The sequence below is a fragment of the Myotis brandtii genome, unplaced genomic scaffold (assembly GCF_000412655.1).
Source record: "Myotis brandtii unplaced genomic scaffold, ASM41265v1 scaffold441, whole genome shotgun sequence".
Classification (NCBI taxonomy): domain Eukaryota; kingdom Metazoa; phylum Chordata; class Mammalia; order Chiroptera; family Vespertilionidae; genus Myotis; species Myotis brandtii.
Genome location: NW_005366873.1, coordinates 2,438,096 through 2,445,398, shown reverse-complemented (window position 1 = coordinate 2,445,398; position 7,303 = coordinate 2,438,096). Strand labels below are relative to the sequence as shown.

Here is a 7,303-nt window from a genome sequence, read left to right as displayed (position 1 = left end):
TCCTTCCTTCCTTCCTTCCTTCCTTCCTTCCTTCCTTCCTTCCTTTTTAGCAGTAAGGTTTTTACAGTAGCAGTGCTTGTGTACACTGTGTATTTTGGTTTCATATTTAATGCTGACTTTCTGTGGCTCTGTCTTTAGTTGTATTTCTCTTCCATCTCCAAATTTAGATGCTGGCCTTGTAGGCTACAGTCTTGCTCGTGGCGTTTGCATTTTCTGAACTTAATATGAAATGTGTTTTGGGAACCTGAGCAAGAGGCCGGTGGCCGACCACTGTGCTGACGCTGCTGGTTAGGAAGACGGCCTTTTCAATATCAGCCGTGGGTTTAGGAGTCACTGCACTCGGCTGAACTGATGGGCCAGACCCTTTGCCACGAGCTCTAAGGGCATTCGTTCTCTGGAATTTGGAGGTGGTTCCTTCATTATTTGAAGTAATTATCTTCATTATTACTTTCGTTATGTTTGTTGTTGTTGAATGGCCAAACACAGAAACATGTGCAGTGGCCGATCGGCTCTTAGATCCAGTATCTTGGGGAAGAAGGAATGAAGTAGACCACAGATTCTAAGAGTCCTTATGTTTTCAAAATCATGAGCCCTGTATGTCGTATTAAAATACAAAGAGGTAGATCAGTTCTCCAGTCCCGCATGAAGGAATGACAGATGCAGTCTTGGTGTTCCTTTCTGGTTGCATGTAAGTTTCTAGTTCAGTGTAGGATTGAGAGCTCTGGGGAGGAGACTGCAGGCTGGCACTGCAAATGGATCCGTTGTGTTGGTGCAAATTTCCCACCCAGCACAGTTCCCTATTTCCAAGACTGCCGAAAGGTTCCAGATCTTTCCTGGACTCAAATTACTTGGGTTACTCAATCCTGGTCCCGCTGCTTCGGTGATGGTTAAGTCTCCATTCTCGATATCTTAGAGGAGGGGAGTTCCTTTCAAAGGGTAAACTCTCCACTCCAGTGATACAGTTATTAGGATCTTTGTATTGTCACATCAGGCCGCTGCATCGGCCTTTTCTGGAAGCAACAGAGCCTGCAACCTTATATTCTTCGGGAAACCTCCCCTTTGTGGTTTGGGGCTGGTAGGGGGCCCGGCTGCGCTATGTAGTGGAATTCTTTCCTTCTGTCATATTTGGGACGCGATGAAATCCTGCCATGCCCTCCTGATCGCATATATACTTCCGCACACATTGGAGGATTTTTTAAAAAACTGAACTTTGCCTGGGTCATTCACTCCCTTGTTACCTTAAACTTCTAGCCGGCCAGCTTGCGATCAGAGGGAGCAGCAGCCGTGCATCGGTCCTCCTCGCCCCATGGCGGCTCTGGGTCCTTCTCACGTGTGTCCTTTATGGGGCCTGTGGGTGTCCGTTGAAGGATGCCCACGTTGGGGACACCGACGGGACAAAGTGGAGAGAACAATGCAGCTCGCCTTTGCTCTGTCTGCCTTTCAAGTCTGTGCTGAATTCCCGCGGAATCCAGAGTTCCTGGCTCTTGGGCCACACGCTCTTTCCTGGGGAGAAATCTACCTGCTCTCTCAAGGAAACCACTATTGCTGGAGCTTTTACCAGGCGTCGTGTAGCAGACATGGCTTTCAGATGCAGAGGTTTAGATCGGAAAGTTAGGTCCAGGGTGAATGTGAAAAACTGAAGACATTTTTTACACAGCTGTTCGTTGTAAATAAATTAGAGAGGTGGGATCGGGTTTTGTTCACTGCTTCTTTCTCAAAATCCCCAGGATGTAATAACCATTATGTACTTACAATTTATTCCTAATCAAAATTGGTGATTTCCTTTCCATTAGTTTAGGATTCTGTAGATTTTGGGGTTGTTGTGTTGGGGTTTCTTTTGGGGGGGGGCGAGTGGCCTGGAATTCATTATTTTTTTTAAAAGTTTTCAAGTTGAGCCTTTTGGACTTCTTCATTTGGAATGGGTTAGCTTTATCCCTGGCACTGCTTTGAAACAGCCAGGCCCTTGTACCCAATTCCCACATCTTCTCTGCATATTAGGACATTTCACAAGGTTGATTATGTTAACACTAATCATTTCATTCCCAAGTAGGAGAGACATATATTGCAGGAAGGTGGAGATTGCAGATTCCTGGGCAGTTTCTTAGGGGCGAAGTGGCTGGTTCTGCATCTCTGAGACCTGGTGGAGGGTGAGGACAGCCAGGGATCCCCGTGGTGCTGCCACACCCCCTCCCTGACGCCTGCCAGGGATGCCTGGGATGCCCTGGCTTGCTCCTGGAGGGAGCCCAGCAGGAAGCAAACACTGGGACTCACTGGTCAGGGGCGAGCCTGGACCAGCCGGCCAAGACTGTCAGCTTACAAGTGCTTTCAAGGGTAGTGGGGGGTGGGGGTTACAATAGGATGCTTTCTTTTTATTGGGAAATAAATGAGAATGAGTGGAAATAAATTATGTTTAATGAACTTAACTAGAAGTAATTGTTCAAGAGCCTGTGTGAAAGCACAGCTTTGCTGGGCTGGGCCTTGGCCTCTACGTTCACAAAGCCAGGCAGCTGGAGCACATCTTTATTCTCCAGGTTAAAATAAATGTTCCCTGCGTGCTCCCCCCGCCTCCCCCCCACCTCCTGACCCAACCCACCTCTCCCTTCCTCCTTTTTGGGGATTAAGAAAAGGTTATTAAGAAGAGCTGAATTTGGCCCCCTAGACCCTTAGTGTTTGACAATGTGGTGTGTGACTAGCTGGGTTGTTACGTTATAGAAGGGGCAAAAGGAAAAAAGAAAAAGGCCAAGGGCTTAGGATGGTTTGAGTTAGTTCTATGTATATGCATGTGTGTGTGAGAATTTGGATGAAAATTGTCTGCACATTTATTCTCTCCCTGCCTGCCCCGCTCAATCATTTCCCTGCAGGAAGAATTTTAATGCCCGTGTGAGTGCCTGAGAAACTGTGAGTCGGCAGAATTTTGTAGTTGGCAGGGAGCATCTTCTCTCTTCCCCTTCTTGCTGTCTAAATGGATTTGACTGGGGAAGGGGGAGGAGCCCGCCATTGATAATGTACAAAACACATAAGCAGTACCCCGGAGTGTCAGGCTCCCAGGGTCACAGACCTGTGACTTGGCAGCCTTGTGGCTCCATGATTCCTTCGCAGCTGGGCCAGGGGCTGTCCGCTGGGTGCTGAGGCTGCAGGGGTAGGGGAGGGAGGTGCTTCTTGTCTGCATCTCACTGCAGATCTCTTAACTACCTCATTTCTCCAAGCAAACCTCGAACCCTGTGAAGCCTTCTCCTTTTTATTTATTATTTTCAACCGGCAGTGCTGTAGCTATCAATAGAAGTCTTGTCCAGGGAACAAAGCGCCATTAGCCGGGGGCGAGGCCTCCGAGAGGAGCTTTGTCCTCCTGGGAGTGAACCCCGGGCGCTGCCCTCGATGGGTCCTCGCTGGCTGGGCTTCTGATAGCTGTGACTCCTAGAGAGGGTAAAAGGATGAAAGGAACCCGTTTGGCCCAGGGTGGAAGTGTGCCTGCCACCCTTCCCTCTGTGTGTGGAGGAGGTTTGCAGGGTACAGCAGCCAGATGCTCACCTGATACGTTGGGGTGGGACTGTGTGCACAGGCCTGGGCCCAGGTTGCTCTGTGTGTCTCCTTGAGGTGGTTTGAGCAGCTGCAGTGGTTGCTAATTTTGGGGGGTAATGGGTTGTTGAGGTAGGAGGTTTACCTTTGCTGACCATTCCTACCCTCGGGCACATTGTCTGAGAAAAAAAAAATAGGACTGCTTGAGTCATCAAGGGGTTGTTGATGAGTAAGAAGCAGCCCCTGGCTCAGCCCCAGCCCCTCCTCTTCTCCAGCGCTCCCAGCACCCCATGGCTCCGGTGACGTGCGACACCTATTAACATGTTGCTCGTCGCCATTGGCCTCAGTGCAGCCAGAGTAAGTGGCATCTGAAAAGTGCATTGGAGATGAGCCATAAACCCAGAGTGAACAGTGTCCCCTCCTGATGTCGATTTCAGAGCCAGGGAGGGCTGGTAACCTAAGACCCCCGAGACCTTCCCCATCCCCCCGGGGGAGGGGACAGGCTGACAAATGCTCCTCTGTGCTGCTTTTGTTTTATTGTGCTGGGCTCGCAAAGGCGCTTTCTGGCCCCATTTTTCTTCTGCAGAAAGGGAGAGCAATAGGGGAGCATTGAAGAGGAGGCCGGCAGAGAGGCCGGGGCTAGCAATGGCTCTATTTGTTTCCAGCGTCCGTTGATTAATAGGTTGCGAGGTGAATGGCGAGCTTTCTTTCCCGTTGGGTTCCCCACAGTTAGAGAAGGTTGAGGGGTTGGGTTAGAGGAGGGCCAGCAGGGGACCTAGAGGGCCTGAATCAGTCTTCCACTCGCCAGCTTCCTACTCACGGGCAGCGCTCCGGTGGGTGTGTGGGCGCTGGCGACGAGGGTGGCATGGCCAAGTTGCAGAACACCATGCTTCAGGGTTCTCGAGAGGTCAAAGGTCAGCCACAGGGGCGCCTCCTCCGCGCTCTTCCCACTGCAGTTGGATGAATACTTCGGGCGGAAAAGCTCTGTGCTCTTCAAGGGCCGATGTAAGACCCTTTCCATATAATTTAACTGTTCGATGCTCAAATCCCATAGAGCTTAATGCACAGATCCTGGAAGGCATTGCTTTGGGTAACCCACGTTTCTCCAGGTAGAAAGCAGAAAGCCCCAACGATGGGAAGGCAGACGAGGATTTGGGTTCCTTTTACTGGTGAATAGGTATTGTTTGCTCCATTTAATGGGTTCAGTTTTTGAGCTGACTTTTTTAGTGTCTGGTGAGCTGGAACTGACCACATAGAATGTGTTTCTGCCCAGCTGGTGTAGCTCAGTGGATTGGGCATCATCCCATGGACCAAGAGGTGTCCTGAGTTTGATTCCCGGTCAGTGCACGTGCCTGGATTGCTGGCTGAATCCCCAGTAGGGGGTGTGCAGGAGGCAGCCGATCAATGTGTCTCTCCATCCGATGTTTCTCTCTCTCCCTTCCTCTATTTCTAAAAATCAATAGGTTTCTGTCTCTCTCCCTCTCCCTTCCTCTCTCTCTCAAATTAAAAAAAAAAAAAAAGTGTTTCCATCACCGGAATCCTGCTGCTGCTCGTCTATATCGTAGAAGCAGAAGCATCTCATTACATCTTGACGCCCCTGCCCCCCATCATCCGCCACGTGCTGTACACACCCCTTGTAAACATACTTGGAGCCCTGTGGCCAGGGTGTCCTGGCTGCAGCAGGGAGCTGGAGCCAGTCCTAACTTGGGGTGTCTGGGTGGGTGTGCAGAGGACGTGGTTTGCTGAAACTGGTCTGGGTTCCAGAGGTTGGTAGGTGGGGGTTTGGGAAGAGTTCCCGTTGCATCCAGAAGCATCTGTGTCCAGTAGGGAAGACTGGCCCAGGTTGAGCTCACGGGGGCCAGCTCACTCTAGCACGGCAATGAACCCCATCCGAAGCCGGTCTCTGCAGCCCCAGTGGGGGTGGTGGAGTCAGGCAGGTGAGCGCCCGAGGCCTGCAAACACCACCTTCCAAGGCCTGTGAGTCAGGACAGATTTCTCACCTGTTAGGTGGAGTTAATCACAGGTGCCAGCTACTTCATGGGGTTGTTGTAAGGACTTCATAGAATAGAGTGTGTCACACCCAACACAGAGGCGGGTACAGAGCCCAGCCTCCCGAATGGTGCCAGCGGGGACTGTGCTGGTGCTGACTGGGCAGCTTCAGGAGCTGCAACTGGCCGGTGCTCATCTCCCCTGACCTCCGCCCAGATCATCCGGACAGGAGTTCTAGGAGGTTCCATGGTGTGGCTGTGTGTGGGCAACTGTGACCTAACTCCCTGAGCTTGTGTGGAATACTTCGTGAAGGTCTGCTGTTTTTGTGGCTCAGAGATTCCGAGTGTTCAGCATATTCTGAAAGGGTTACATACCAGTAACCCCAACTCTCCAGGTAGCTTCCCGTGACTACCACCACCATGACCTTGAAACATCACTGAGGGCATTGATTTTGTCCCCCCAGGTAGTTTAGAAGCCACATTTAATACTTAGATAAAACAGTTACCTGAAAGGCACCTGGTTTTATGTTGCAGGTGTTGACTTAAACACTGGAGTCTGTCCGTCAAAAGATAACAGGGGGAGGTGCTACTATTTCAGACTGTTTGTCCCATGGACCCTCCGAGCATAAATAGTTATTTTAGTTTAGATTTGCTGCCTGCATTTCTGGAGGGTTATCGGTGTTCCTCCCTCAAGAAAGGTACTTCTTACATCTGAATTTTCTTAGGGCGATACAGTTTTGAACCCAGTTCTTAAAGACCTTTTTAAAAGTGGGAATGGTTTGAAGAGAAGGTGGGTGGTTGTGTGTTTCATTTCTATCAGCTCGGACTTCAGGACCCTCACCCTGATGCTGGAAGGATCTTGGTCATCTTGAATTGTTTATTTCACCTTCAATTCTTCTGTGACAGTCTTATTTATTAGCTTAATAAAGTGACTATTTTTTCCAAGGGAGATTGTAAAATACATACATTTTAAAAAAATATTTTATTGATTTTTTACAGAGAGGGAGGGAGAGGGATAGAGAGCTAGAAACATCAATAAGAGAGAAACATCTATCAGCTGCCTCTTGCACACCTCCTACTGGGGATGTGCCCGCAACCAAGGTACATCCCCTTGACTGGAATCGAACCTGGGACCCTTGAGTCCGCAAGCCGACACTCTATCCACTGAGCTAAACTGGTTAGGGAAAAATACATACATTTTAAATTGAATAGCACGTTTTTAAGAAGGGCACCTGAGGATAGGTGGCTATAAAACTTGCATACACTCTTGCCCCATATTGAGCATTCTTACCTTTGCAGTAAGCACCGTCTGTGGCTGCGTGTTCCCCGTGAATCTAATGAGAAGAGACGGGAGGGGTAGTGAGCCTCATCTTCCTCATTAGACAAGAACATCCTCTTGTCAAAGCAACCCAGGTGCAGGAGGCCCATGGGAGTTAGGCCCTAGCTTTTGCATCTATGACCACATTACTCATCATTACTGTTCACGGGGTGGTGTTTGTCAAAGCTTCCTTTGCGTTGCATGTGCAGCTCTGTGCCAGGCACTGTACGTGCAGGATCTCTTAATTTTTACAACCCTCTGAGGCAGGTACAGTTCCCACCTGGAATTCTCAGAGAAACGGAGGCCTAGGAGAGGTTGTATAGCTAATCCGGTGACGTAGAATTTAAACCAGGTCTTCCTTGAATTCACAGATTTACCTTGGTCACCGTGGGCATGCGATGAGCTCTAAAACCACAGAAGGCCCTGTGGGAACAAGGGTTAGGCTGGGTGGTTTCTGAAGCGCCCCCCGCCCCCCGCCTCC

General features: G+C 49.9%; 1 protein-coding gene across 16 annotated transcripts in view; it reads left to right on the top strand.

The window, feature by feature from the left end:
- Positions 1–7,303, top strand: part of TCF7L2 (transcription factor 7-like 2 (T-cell specific, HMG-box)) — a 186,705-nt gene that overhangs the window by 148,355 nt on the left and 31,047 nt on the right. The gene's annotated exons all lie outside the window — the stretch shown is intronic.